This window comes from Ctenopharyngodon idella, chromosome 16, assembly GCF_019924925.1.
Source record: "Ctenopharyngodon idella isolate HZGC_01 chromosome 16, HZGC01, whole genome shotgun sequence".
Lineage (NCBI taxonomy): Eukaryota > Metazoa > Chordata > Actinopteri > Cypriniformes > Xenocyprididae > Ctenopharyngodon > Ctenopharyngodon idella.
The window spans coordinates 26835308-26850678 of NC_067235.1; the positions used below are offsets into that span (position 1 = coordinate 26835308).

Consider the following 15371-nt stretch of genomic DNA (forward strand, 5'->3'; position numbering starts at 1 on the left):
CTTAAATGCTCCGGCAATATTGCAATCCCTTAAAATAATACCAATTAAACTTTATTGACACTAAGAGAGCAAGTGTGTATGTTCGAGAGAGAGAGAGAGAGAGAGAGAGAGAGAGAGAGAGAGAGAGGGAGGTTTCTACAGTAAAAGCAGATCTACTCCAGGTGGGACGCAGTCAGTCGGCGTTATTTTTAAGAGAGCAATGGGAGAGACGGAGAGAGCGAGGGATAGAACGAGAGAGAGGAGGGAGGTGAAGATGAATGTAGTTAATTAAGATGAGCAGGCAGTGAAGACAGTGCAGAATTACACAAACACTAATTAGAGTCTTCGTTAGGGGGCACAAAATGAGAGCAGCGCATCCATCATCTCCCCTCTCCTTTCTTTTTCCTCCCTCATTCCAACCTTTCTCTCCTCTGTCTTTCCCTGTGCTCCCTTTATTCTATTTCTTTTTTACCATTTTAACATATTGATGTCTTAGTTTGTGCTTCCTGTTCGTGGCTCTTCACAGTGATCATGACGGTACCTCAGTCACACGGGCCCCTTCCCCCCGTCATCATGCTTATTTTAACCTCTCCTCTCTCTGACCCCTCCCTTCTCACTTTTATTATAGACATGAAATTCAGCGTCAGCACAATTTTTATTGTTTCCCTCGTTCTCTTTAGTCTGTCAATGTACCATGTCTCTCTTTCTGCTCTCCTTCGCTTCATTTAACCTCCATTTATCTAACTGTCCATTTACAGTAGAGTTAAATGACTACTGTATTTCTCTAATGTAAACAAATTTTGAATAAAAAAGCTTTGATACATTTAAAATAAATAAACAGGAAATAAATTTACATGAAATAAACTTATTTACTTCCAGGTTTAAATATATCAATATATCAATTTAACAAATAAATGAATGCAATATCAAAAATGCAATACATGTGCAATTTCTAGGATTTGTTGATGTATCTCCCCATGTGAGACAAATGGATATAAACAATCAAAATACAGCCAAAGGGGGAAGTTATGATGTAAGTCAGTGAGCTAGATCTGAACATATAGATCTCATTTATGACTGATGTCAGAAATATGGAACAAATGAGAGATATTATAGTTTCATAACCTCCAGCATTCACAGGCTGATCAGCACCAGCTGGGTGACAGAAATTACAAATCAAATCTGACTTTTTGAACAGGCACTCTGGGGGGAAAAAATCAGGACTATAATGACATAAGCGTATAAGCGCAGTTTTATGAGTGCAGAATAACTTTTTGATGTAAAGAAAAATCATTTCACAATAAATGGGTCACTGGCAAATGATAAAATACAATTTTTCTTGAAATATTAATCCATAAGTATCATTCTTTTTGTTTGTTTGTTTTTGGTTGGTGTGTCCCACATGACATTTTAAAGCCATGACATTTCATAAAGAGGTCAAATTATTAAATAATTTAAGAGATTTAGCCTATTGATATGACACACAGTCATGACTCTGGTCTGTACGATATCATTTCCTGTTTTTTTTTGTTTTTTTTCTGCACCACATGACTTTGATTTAATAGACAAACTTTTTTCAAATGTTTATAATATTTTTAAAAAACTAAACTCTCCAAGAAATATTAACAGCATACCAAACTACTGTACTTAATGAGGTTTTGTTTTCAAGAATTTTATTCTTTTAATTATATAAAATATCTAACAAATTCGAATTTATGCCCCCCAAAAATATCAAATTGAAGTTTAATTCAGTAATGTAAAACATGTTGTGTGTAACTATCAATGAACTGCATTTCTAAACTACTAAATGAATAGATCTGGACCAAAAACAAAAAAGGGGCATCATGTCATTGACCCACATAATGCATAAATTAGGCCTATCGTAAAAATACTTTCATGTTCAGATAAATATGTTTATGTTCTATGTAGCTTATATAAATAAAAATCGGACATGTTATAGTCACTGGTTCACAAAAAGAACCAGATAACTAAACCACACATCTAACAAATTCTTTGCCATTAACTCAGTTGCCATTCTAGATCTGTTTAATCTCCATATTTAATTTTCTTTAATTACAGTATCCGATTTTCCTAATATGTAATTAGAGAAGTGGCTCTTTTGCAGTTGTTGCCATGGTTTTGGATTTCTGTTCTGCTGGGTCATTAGCTGGTTTAATAGTATTCTTCCTGAAATAGATAAAAAAAAAACTTCTATCCTCTGAGACATTATACGCTCAAAGAAATAATGTCTCATCCCTCTTACGACACTGCGCTAATGTTATGTCTAGACAATTTCTTTTTCTCTCCAGGCGTTTTACCAAGAAATGATGGGAAGGTTGATTAAGTCACACGGCGGGGTTTAGTGTTGATGTGCCCGTGGTGCCATGGTTTAGTCAAGTGTTTCTTTTCTTTACTCTTTTCTCGAACCACCAGGAGGTTTAGTGATTCACAGGTGAGAACAGCGGTGATATTTGCAAACGCGGTAGTGCTCCCTGTTGGTGAATTGTGCGCGCGTTTAGCTACACGCCCAATTGCATTTAGAGTCCCGATACACAGTCATGAGGTTAAATCAAGCTTATCAGAGCTGTAGGAGCATCTCAACTCATCATCTCTACTGTGAGTCACAGCTTCAATCTCATAAAGAGATTGAGATCCAGCCTATTTCTCATTTAGCCTATAGGCCTACCACAAAAAAAAAAAAAAAAAGAAAGAAAAGAAAAAAAAAGTACCTTAAGTACTTTTTCAGTAGTGACAGCGTTTTTCCGTAAAAAGCTTTTTTTTTCGTGGTGTAGCCTATAGCCCAACCAAGCGGCACATTGTTGGTTTTAATGTCTGAGCTGAAGAAATAAATCAAACGCACTCACCTACATGGCTCTTTCTCTCGTGTACCGTTGAAAAGTACATGCATTTTAGTGAGTCTTAAACGGCCCGCTGTCTTTCATGGCTGCGTCCGAAAGCTTAAAAGTGCTGCCTTCGGAGGATGCATTCTAAGGTAGGAAGGCATCAAGGCACGTCCGAATCCATCGTTAGCTTCACTTCCTGTCCCATGGGATACTTTTATCTGGGCATTTTTTGTAGACAGCATAAATGTAGCCCTTCGCTGCTTTTGGCGGTGAAGAAATAAAATAAACCACAACCTTTTATATTTGCTCCTTCAGGCATGTTTCTTTCAAAAGTTTTATTAACTGTGCATATATTTCCTCAATGCTGCTCCAAAGATTCATAAACGACCCTCTCTCTTAACCACTGTAAGAGCGGGCGCGGCCATTTGTAAATTGAATGTGTCTGGCTTCCGGTGTTATCCGCTTCATTTTTTAACTGTACAAAACAGCGAGTTTCTTTACATATTATTTTAATGTACTGTCATAATCATAAACACACTGTTTGTAAAACAAGTTTTACCATTTAGCTTACTGCACTTTATTTTTTATCACAGCAGCTAAGACCGTTCAACTCGGCAAGAGTTCACCATTTTAATGTGTTTTTAAATGTATTAAAGTCTACCTACATTACTACTCAGTCTCGTTGGTGTGCTAAAGTTCCAGAATGCATTGCGCTGATGGCGTCACGTTCCCATTCTCTATTCTCGCATATTTAGGCTGTAGAAAATAGCTTAAATTACATTACATTACATTACAAAATATGGTGTGTGTGTAGCATTGAAAAGCCTGATTTATTCAGAATTAGTTCATCCTTATCATTCCTCTCTCTATGTAGCGCTGGAAAGTCTGCTTTATTCTATTGATTTGGTTTGTTTGGATGGTTCAACCAAATGAACAGATTAAGGATTAATTGATTAGAGTCTCTGTATTTAGTAAAAATTACCTGTTCAATATATTAAGTAATTTATAAATTGTCTCCTTACATAAATGTAGTTAGCTAGTTTTTGTTAGCGTAGTGTATGTGTTTTCAAAATAGCAGCTACAGAACAAAAGTAAAAAAAAAAAAAAAAGATTTGCTTTTATACTCTTTGGTTTTATACCCCCACCACCACACACACACGCACAGATTAAAGCATATATGCAAGCACATTTGTAGACTAAGGATGCTTTGGATGTGTTTTTATCCTGATGAATGTCTTTTTCTTTGTATCTGGCAGTGAATAAAGATGGGAGAGAGAGGAAGGGAGAAGAATACAGTGAGAGATATCAAGAGAGACAGCCACTTAAGCAGAGACTAAACTATTTAACCGTTTCACCCAGCTTTGCTCAACTTGTCAGGCCTGGCTGACTCTGATTGAGTGTGTATGTGTATGTGCACTGTGCTTTACAGTATCAGAGACACAGCAGATTAAGTAATAGCCTACAATAATGCATTCTGTAAAATATTATTAATAACAAAAAACTTCAGTAGATCTAGAGTTGGACTAAATCAATTTCAGGATTTCAGGCTTGAAGAGCAACACCTATGGATCTTATTTAGTTTTGGTTTCATTCTTTACCAGTGTTGCTTCTCTCAACTCTGTCCTCTCTTTCACCAATCCATCCATTCTCCAAGGCCTTGCGCTCTCAGATCTGCTTCTCCTCATTCTGCCTCTCTCTCTCTCTCTGTCTCTCTCTCCCAGGATCTTTAGGTTGATTTATTGCTTCTTGTTGGAAAGGTTGGCGTTTTAATAACTCAAGTCCTCCACACCAGAACGAGAGAAAAAAAAGCTGGAAAAAACTTCTGTAAGCACAAAATAAACACGTGGAAAACTGGCTCTGTTTTCACTTTTTCCTGTTTTTCTTTGTTGAATCTCTGTCTTTTTTCCATGTCTTTTTGATGTGAGGGCCATTCTGTGTAACACATACCTTTTCTAGTTTGATAAAGAGATTTAAACTAAGTGTCAGTAATGGGGAGGGTTGGGGAAAGACCTGACAACCTACCCCGGAAAAATAATTGCCAAAAAAATTAATGGACAGTCTCTCGGAGTATGGTGAGAGATGGCCACAGAATCACCAAGAGTCGGATACGACTGAAATGGTTAATGAATGGATTAATTTAAGTGTCAATAAATGGTACTGTGCCATTTCAAGCTAAATTAATTAATTAATTTAAAATATATATTGGCATTTGGCATATAAATATAGAAAGCTATAACGATGAAGGGTAACTTTAGAAAGGTAACAATGTTGTCTGTAACCAAGCAGACAGTTTTTGACTTACCTTTAGCTCAAGGTGTTTCATAGAAGGTTATGAAATGCTGATTAAATTATGATATTAGTTATGATCTTTATGGTATTTGAAGGGGGGGGGGGTGTATGATGATAACAGGGTTGTTGGATAACTTGATCTTGTCAACTAAAATCATTATTATTTGTACATATGAGTGTCACAAATGGCACACGTACTGTAGAAAGACCTGTATATTTCTCTTTTCCATTAATAAGTGTAAAAAAATCTTCATTAATATGATAATATCAACCTGACTGAGGGTAAGTTTACACAACAATGATGTACTAAAAACGGAAAAGTTTTTCCTTTGCATTTTCCGTGTACAGACTACACCACTGTCAAAACAATCCCGTTCACATGGATCCACAAAAACGACAAAAAAAAAAAAAAGCTGTATTATTCATGCCAGGCGATGTAGTTGGCGATGACACTTTGTAAAGAAACACTACGTCAATAACATCAGCGTTTTCACAAATTCATGTTTTTGTAGTTTAAAGAGGTGGTTGATTATGATTTCACTTTTTTTAACTTTAGTTGGAGTGTAATGTTGCTGTTTGAGCATAAACAACATCTGCAAAGTTACGACGCTCAAAGTTAAATGCAAAAGGAGATATTTTTTGTTAAAGAATTCCCTGTTCAAGGACTACATCAAATGGCTGGTAGGGACTACAACCAGCTTCTTCCTGGGTTAGTGATATCACTATCCCTAAAATTTACATAAACCCTGCCCCCAAGAACATGCAACAAAGGGGACAAGTCCATGTTGGGCTGCTTTAGAGAAGAGGAAGAGTTGTTGTGTTTACGACGGACTGCTTCACAAACGAGGGTCAATTCAACGCTGGATTTGCACAAAAGATTAACATGAGGGCACATGCTAGTCGATGAGTTGAATCAACTCCACAGCAACTACATAAATTTATCCACTAACCATTCAGAAAAGTCCAGTTGCATTCTAAAAGTTATAACTTCTTCCTGAGTCCATCAGTGTCCAACTCCGGTTTGAACAATGTAAGGCTGAACACCGTTACTGACAATCGTCATTTTGGCTGCATGAGACTCTCCAGCTTTGTTGTTGTTGAGCAAATGAAGCACGAGCTGTTAAAGCTCCACCCTCTTTTGAAAAGTGGGCCGGGAGCAGCAGCTCATTTGCATTTAAAGGGACACACACAAAACAGCGTGCTTTTGCTTACACCCAAATAGGGGCAAATCTGACAAGCTGTAATAAATGATCTGTGGGGTATTTTGAGCTGAAACTTCACAGACACATTCTGGGGACACCAGAGACATATATTACATCTTGTAAAAGGTGCATTATAGGTCCCATATTTTCAGTTTGTGAAATTATGAAGGCCTATATGTTGTACAAGACATTTTAGTGCTTTTTAAGTTGAAATCACAGCCAAATATCAAACATGAACCTGCAACGGCAGTGAACCTGCAAATGTGTGGGTGCATATGATCTTGCATGTTTGTATTTAATTATTCCTCTAAATCCTCAATCGCTAATAAACAGCATGAAAGCCTATGAAAGGAGAACCATCCTCATAAAAGGCTAATGGATAAAAAGAGGAAATAATGAAAGGACAGAGTGGGAGAAAAGCGAGAGTGATTTCCAACACTAAAGGAAGACTTTATATAGAGGCCGATTATTCACACTGATCATTAGAGAGAGATATCACTTTCACTCATTTACTGAAAAGAGTGAGAGAGTGGGGGAGAGGAAAAAAGGGTAATCATTAGAATGATATCACTTTCCCTCTGTCTCTAATGAGCAACGGAGCGAAAGAGAGAGAGAGATTGAGAAAGCAGACAGACAAATAGAAAGAAAAACAGCCTGGGTGAATGGATGGACGAACAAAATAGACAGACAGAGTATATACTCAAACTCTTGTCTTCATTTTAATCTGTTTGAGTTGATGGATGTAGGCTATATATTATCTACATCAGGACATGTAAACAAATAAGCTGAGCTGTATTATTATGTATCATCCCATTATACCAATCAACCGCCTTTATGACAGCATAATAATACTCTCTCTGCCCACACACCTCTGTGTCAACCAAAATGCAAATGTTTTTACAGACACACACGCAAATACAGACACAATCAAACACTGTGATTATGCATATAAACCTGAATCAATCTGACTGCCTCGCATATTTACATATGCGTGAGCAATTAACAAAGCTTGAGGAGACAGACTTAATTACAGTACATAAATTGGGATTAACAGAAACACAGTGTATTAGAGTTTTAATTAAACATATTTATTATTTATTTCACAAACACAGGAACAAGAATAAGCAGAGGAGACTAGGGCGAAGGGAACGAAATGAAGGAGGAAGAAATCTGCACAATCATCTCGAGCCTATCCCGTCCTCCAACTCTGCATGTGCCTTTGGGGAACAATTAACTTTTACTTCCCATCAGCACGAGCCGCCCATGCTCCCTAAACCCACTTTAATACATACAGCCACACCTACAAAAGATGTCTATCGCACTTTAACCATCCAAAATTATGTCTTCTATAAACATGTGCCTTATTCAAATCTCGAAAGACCAAAAATTCTAGTCGTTATGCAGTCTAATATACGTCCACCCTTAAAACCCTGGCCCTTATAAAGCCCTAAAGCCCCCGCGGACCACTCATTTTCAGGGAAGACAGAGCAAGATGAAAGAAGAGTCTAAATTAATTGCCTGAACACAACACTGGACTATGTGCTGACAATGCTTCCGAGCACTGCATGAACAGGATAGGGGTGAGAAAGACATTGAGTAGTTACTCTGTAGGAATCAGAGACTCCTGGGTAATAAACATTATGCCAGGCCACCATATAGGGCTGGGCGGTATGATGATATATATCGTTACCACGATATAAAATGTCTACCGTTAGAGATTTTGCTATATTTGTGTATATCGCGGTATGTAAATATATAGCAATATACTGACACTTCAGAATGATGAAATGCATGAATGAGAATATAAAGAACGGGACGTGCTTGATGTTAAAAAGAGTTATAAGAGCAACATATCCTGTAAAGGAATTTGGTACGGTGCTGACTGGCACACTGCCAAAGTGCGAGCACAGAAAGCCGTTTCTCTCAGAATTTGGGACATTCTCGATGTTAAAAATTGTTATTAAAGGGTTAGTTCACCCAAAAATGAAAATAATGTCATTTATTACTCACCCTCATGCCGTTCCACACCTGTAAGACCTTCGTTAATCTTCGGAACACAAATTAAGATATTTTTGTTGAAATCCGATGGCTCAGTGAGGCCTCCATAGCCAGCAATGACATTTCCTCTCTCAAGATCCATTAATGTACTAAAAACATATTTAAATCAGTTCATGTGAATACAGTGGTTCAATATTAATATTATAAAGCGACGAGAATATTTTTGGTGCGCCAAAAAAAACAAAATAACGACTTATTATAGTGATGGCCGATTTCAAAACACTGCTTCATGAAGCTTCGGAGCGTTATGAATCAGCATGTCGAATCATGATTCGGATCGCGTGTCAAACCGCCAAACTACTGAAATCACGTGACTTTGGTGCTCCAAACCGCTGATTCCACACACTGATTCATAATGCTCCGAAGCTTCCTGAAGCAGTGTTTTGAAATCGGCCATCACTATATAAGTCGTTATTTTGTTTTTTTTTGGCCAAAAATATTCTCGTTGCTTTATAATATTAATATTGAACCACTGTTCTCACATGAACTGATTTAAATATGTTTTTAGTACATTAATGGATCTTGAGAGAGGAAATGTCATTGCTGGCTATGGAGGCCTCACTGAGCCATCGGATTTCAACAAAAATATCTTAATTTGTGTTCCGATTAATACGTGCACAGAAAGCCAAATCTCTCAGTACGCGATCACGAATTCAGTTCTCTGAAAAAGGTGACATGTTTACAAAGTAAATAGTAGTAAAAGAAAATTTAAAAAAAAGGTGATTTTAACATGTAAACTAAGCATTCTGGTGCACTCTGACAAGAAAATAAATGGAAAAAAACATTTGCTTCAAGTAAAAAAAACAAAACAAAAAAACATTTATTGACACTAGGGCTGGGCATTGACACAAATTTCACAATTGGATTTGATTTTGATTCAGAAGCTTGCGATTTGATTTCAGTTTGATTACCTTCAATTCAATAATGATTAATTTGGGCCTATCAGTTACAGTACATGGCAAATTTCCTCAAAGAAGAAAATATCTCTCAACTAATGCTGTAAACTATACAGGGAACTACAGCTGGTACATCATTATAATATTAAAGGTTAAAATTAATTGATTTGAAGCTACTTACATATAAATTACACATAAAGAATTTTTATAATAATGTTATAATAAATTTTTTAAAGACATAATTATGTTTCTACTCATTTTTAATACCATGTTTCTACTCGTTTTTTTACTCGGCCTAAACATTTCAATGGTGGCTGTCATAAAACGGTTTTATACATTCAGTATTGAAGCACATGTTAAGTACAATGAATATGAAATGGCCTATAGACATAGTGGATATATCAAAATGCTCCTCTCTAATTTAAGTAAATTTTTGTAGCTGAGTAACAAGTTTTTTGACATTGAACAGCTTTTCTGAGGTAAATGTTATGGTAAATGTGACATTTTTACAAGCTATTTTATTGCCGCTTTTCCGCGGTTGAAACAATGATTGATCGATTAACTTTACATATGACACGATACGGATTTCGGTAAGTTGTACTGTCTCTTTCAACATACCTTCGGTATTCATTCATCCTACATCCATTCATGTTTATTTCGTGTTGTAAAGCAGAAGAGAAGATCGGTTCATGTGCGCTCTGCCTCTGTTTGAACTGAAGTGCTACAGCGATGTGTCAGTCACACCACAGAGCGCAAAAAAAGATCACGACAGCTTGAGAGACGTTTATGGTCTCACTCCAGTCTATGGGAAAGTAGCCCATTTTCGATTCTTGTGAGGTTTATTGTGTCTGAAAACTTTTTCTATGTAAACAAGCGCTAGGTGGACATTACCCACTGCCTTGCCTTCTCACTGTCTCACACATGTGTCCACGTTTAAAAAAGGTGCATTTACGCCATGTCGTAATTACAGTAAATACAAGATTCAACTTGTAAAAAGCATTCACATTCTCGTAGAGCTCGTAATTACAGCTTGTAAGATGGGAATTTTCTGAGAGCTTCTACTTGTACCATGTGACCGCTGTACCACCTGACTGCTGCATATTAATTTAGGTATTAATAGTGTTGCCATAGAAATGCTTAATTCCCCAAGCCCAAACAGCAATCAAATATACCCCAAAACAAGCCCAATGATCCTATCCAAATATCAGAATTCAACATATGCCACTCCCATACCCAAGATACACATTTTACAGTCACTGTTATGCTTAATACACAATTTCAACTTAAAAATCACTAGAAGTAATCATAAACAGTCTGTTTTCATAAATGAGCTCCAAGGCCACTCCCTTGGAGTGAAAAAAAGAAAAGTAAAAAAAAAAAAAAAAAAAAAAAAAAAAAAAAAGGCAAGAGTTATGAGTAGCCCAATTTCGCAGTAAAACCGCAAACTTGGCAACACTGGTCATGTGTTGTCATCTCGAAATTACGGTAATTACGACATGGCATATGGTGCTGTGTCATGTTCAGGGTCGAGAGCTTGCGTTCGTTTACATTCATCAGCCTAGAATTTTTTTAAATCGCATGTGCAATATGCGTTCTTATGTTTAAAGGCAAATGAAAAACAATTTAAAAGCAGTGTTTAGCGGAACGCACAAATGCAAGGCAATGCATTGCATTTGTGAACTCCGGCTCTTGAGATGCATTTCTAAGAATTTACCCTTTTTTTTTTACTTGACACGGTGTCTTTAAATCAAAGATTTCATGCGCAAAATGTATACGTTAAAGGCTTCTAATTAGCACATGCTTTTATAGAAAACAATTAAAAAGCAGCGCTGTAGAAAGCAAAAAATGCATTCTTTGTGAACCGGCCCTCTGGTTTCCAAATTGCACTTATACTGTATATATCTCGTGACATGCCCTGCTTATAATTTTGCATATTGTGCCTTTTGTATGATAAACAATTTTGCTGCTGTGTTGGGTAACCATTTGTTGTCCAATGTAAAATCCGGGGTCTGTAGCATGACCAGTTTAGAACCTTTGCTTTAGATGCTGTGCTGTACTCGTGTGAATCTCAAACATTCTCTCTCAGGTTGTGTACTGTATTCTCAAGCTGCCATGATGGTGTACTTTTATTGTCTAAGCACTGTCATATTTGAGCAGCATTGGCAGAAGTCAATCCCTGCCTGAAAAGTAAATGCCCAAAGAGGGAGCGAGAGAGAGAGAGATGAGATAGAATAGGAGTAGATCACCAAGGCAGCAAAGTGGAGCGATGAGAAGGAATTTAACAAGGGGAAAAAAAGCAAGAAACATCCTCTGAATACACTGGGTACCACTAGGAGGTTGCCAATAACAAGTGTGTGGGAAAGACAAGTGTGTGTAGCCAGGAAACACAAACAGAGAAAGGAAGAGTTGAGCAAGGACAAGATAAGATGTGCAAGTAACATGATAATGGGTTTCATTTCCAGGGAAATCACACATACTGATAACATGGTTACCTGGAATACACCACAACTTTGAGTCAACATTTATTTATTTATTTATTGAAATTAAGATTTTAGGTTAAACTGTATTCATACAGTCTAAAACCACGATGAAATGGTTATATTTTACTGTCTATAGACTTAATTTTAAGTCTTAGATTTTCATCCCCTTGGAATTCTGTCTGCATTCTGAGCAGTTTTGAGATAATGAGCTTCAAAGTTTTTGCATTCCATTCGACTTTGTAGATAGAACATTTTTGTTTTTTTAAATAAAAAGTCCCAAAACATTTAAAAAAAACCACACACACACACATAATGTAAATAAGTTGTCATAGAATAAGAATAATAAAACTCATTTTAAAAAAAAAAAAAAAAAAAAAAAAAAAAATGTCAGACAGAACCTTATAATTCCAAGCGGACATTATGTAAATTATAATTTACAAAAAAACATTGCCGTCAGAGGCGTCAATGCCTGGTCAAGTCAATGCAACTTATATAATTTTATTCGTTACATGCAGGATTAACGGAGTTAGCCTATATTACTATGTGTAACAAATAATTTGTATTGTTAAATAAAACAGAAAAGTAAATTAAAGCGACCTGGTTGTTATATTCGTGTCATGTAAGACACATTGGTGCTGCCAATTTGTCTATTCACAACGTGATTTTGCAGCGTTGAGTATTGTAGCCAATCACAGGGATTTCTGTTGAAAATATTGACCAATCAGAGGTGTTTAAGTTACCAGTTGTCCTAACCAGCCGCGACGGTGACGCGCAAAATTGGTTTCTATTTTTTTTTTTTTTGCGAAGCGGCTGGAACAACAACACAAAGTATGGCAATGATAATCTCAGGTAATGTTTATGTGCTTTATTTAATGTTCAAAGTGAGTAATGTTACTTTGAATATCATTTAGTTCTCCCAGTTTTGTAGCCGTAGTAAAAGCAACAATGGATAATTTACCTCAGATCTTGAAATTAAACAAATGGAAGCAAGAACGTTCAAACTGTGAACAAACAAGTGTATTCTATGACAAAGATTGTTTCAGTAGCTCAGTTTGTATTTTTAATAATGTTTAAATGGTGTAACATTTGTGAAATCGATTATGTACTTATCCATTTCTTGCGAGTGCCGTCAAGTTTAATCTCTGATGCAGTGCAAATGCCGCGAGAGCCCGCCCACACTGTGTTCTGATTGGCTGTGGTTTTTGATTGATTGAATTTTAGTGTTATAAACGAGGATGATCTTTGTAGGATGAACAAAAATGTTTTTGGTAATCATATTAAAAATAACACAAATTGGATAATATTCAGACTTGTGCCGGAAAAAGTTGTGTGAAGAAAGTGGGACTGTCACGTCGAGGGAGTAAGATTAGATGACGTTGTCAGGGTCTACCATACCCTGGCTTTTGGTGAAATGACGCCACTTATTGCCATGTAAAATATAAAATTAACATTTAAGATTCTATTTCTAGGTTCCCAATCAAATAAGCCAATTCGTCACATCAAATTATGTAAATGTTTTTATGCTACTAATTTTGGTAAATAAAACATTTTGCATTTAAGTAATTAAACCATTTTTCAGTGATTTTAAATAGTCCTGTGATGTAAGAATTAAATGTTTTTTTTTAAATATTGAGAAATATTTAGTATTAAATAGTTTTAGATGAAATATAGCATGTCACAGAGCAGAATGCCACTCTCACTGCTTGAAGATTCACGTCAACTAAATTCATAAATGTAATATGTATACCACAATAGGGCCTGTGCCAATTTTGAAATTGCACATCATCAGAATAACATACGAAAAGAAACAGGTTTGTTTTGCACCTTTATTAAAAAAGACATTCATCATTTATGTCATACACAGACAGCTGTTCAATATCATACGCAATTATATTTTCATATAATCATGTTCTTGTGTGCAACTGTGTGTTATGTGTGTAGTCGGGCATAGAGACAGCAGGCAAGAGACTAAGGAAGAAATAAAAAGACAGGCGGATGAAGGCATCAGTCAGTACATAAGGAGACACACTGAGTTTGAGGGAGCGGCAGAAAATTGAAGGGAAAAATGGAGCGAGTGAGGGCAGAGGGGGGAGGAAAGAAAAAGGCAAAAAGAACATTTTGTAAACAGGTCTCTATAGTAACCAGTGCATAATTTGCTTGGTGGGAGCGAAAGAGGAAAAGAGAAGCGTTTACCGACTCGGCTTGAGCCCACCACTGTAATTACCCCTCAGAGAGAAAGGGAGAGAGAGAGAGCTTGAGAAAGAGAAACTGTGTGAAAAACATAAAGGCTACAGCTCAACCTGAATGCCTGCGAGTGACGTGTCTTCCTGCTCGTCTGTGTGTTTGCGTGTTTTGTTTTGGCATGGCAGGTTTTTTACCTCTTTTGGAGCTTTCCCTTTCATTTACATGAACAAAAGCTCACGCGCTCTCACCTACACACAAACACCGTCATGATGCACAAAGACAACACAAACCTGAATGGATGCATTCAATGACATTGTCTTTAGCTGTTAAGAGCCAACAATATGCACCGTGTTAGGCCAAAAATAAAGCCAAGCATAAATGCATCAATCCCAGGTCTCAAATGTCTTTGCTATCACACTTTCTTCATTGAATTTATAATGCAGCGGGGCAGTTTAGAGAGTGAAAAGTGAAAGGGAACCGGTCTCTCTCTCTCTCACACTCCCTTCGAGTTTGCATGTGGGCAGCCTAATTAATTGAGCAGTGCCTCTGTGAGTCCGTGTGTGTGTTACACGCCGGTTGAGAGGAAAGTTAATTATAGAGGGGAGAGTGGTGTGTACAGCCTGGTTGATTACAGTACGGCGGATTGGGAAAATGTGTGTTTGTGTATGTGTGTGAGACTGTCAGTCTGCGCCTGTACAGATAACAGGATTAACTCTCCCCTGACAGCTGGAGTACAACAGGGACGGAGAGAGAGAAACAAGAGAGAAATGAGGGAGGCAAGGAGGACATAAGTGACACTGATAGGGTTGAGGGATTTATGGAGAGAGAGAAAGACCCACTGCTGTCGTTTCTAAGAACACTTACTAACCCTATATAAAAAAAGAGCTGTTCAGAAAACTTCAAAAAGGAAGGGAAAACTTTGCATGGCTTTTTGAGATTTCAAATTCTTCTGCTTAATTTAAGTAAATGTTTGACTTAGCCATACTTATAACAATAATCTATCTAAAGAAAGTAACTCTGGAACAATTTCAAAACTGTCAACTTAAAAGAGTTCTATAAAAAAAAAAAAGAAGTCATATTTATACTGTTCAAATGATTTTTTTTAAAACAAACGAATGCTTTTATTCAGCAATAATGCATTAAATTAATCAAAAGTGATGTTTACATTGTTAAGAAAAAACTATTTTCATGAAAGAATCCTGAAAATATTAAGCAGCACAACTGTTTTCAACAATACGAAATATTTCTGAAGCACCAAATTAGCATAATAGAATGATTTCTGAAGGATCATGCGACACTGAAGACTGGAGTAATGATGCTGTAAATTCACAGGAATAAATTACATTTTAAAATATATTTGAAAAGAAAACATTGTATTAATATTTCACAATATTACTGCTTTGCAGCCTTGGTCAGCATAAGAGACTTCTAAAAAAAAAA

General features: G+C 36.5%; 1 long non-coding RNA gene across 1 annotated transcript in view; it reads left to right on the forward strand.

Moving 5' to 3' along the window:
• Positions 1–4652, forward strand: part of LOC127497949 (uncharacterized) — a 53606-nt gene extending 48954 nt beyond the window's left edge. Inside the window, exon 3 of the long non-coding RNA XR_007925713.1 lies at positions 4079–4652. This is a non-coding gene — a long non-coding RNA (uncharacterized LOC127497949). The remainder of the gene's footprint in view (positions 1–4078) is intronic.
• Positions 4653–15371: the final 10719 nt, after the last annotated feature.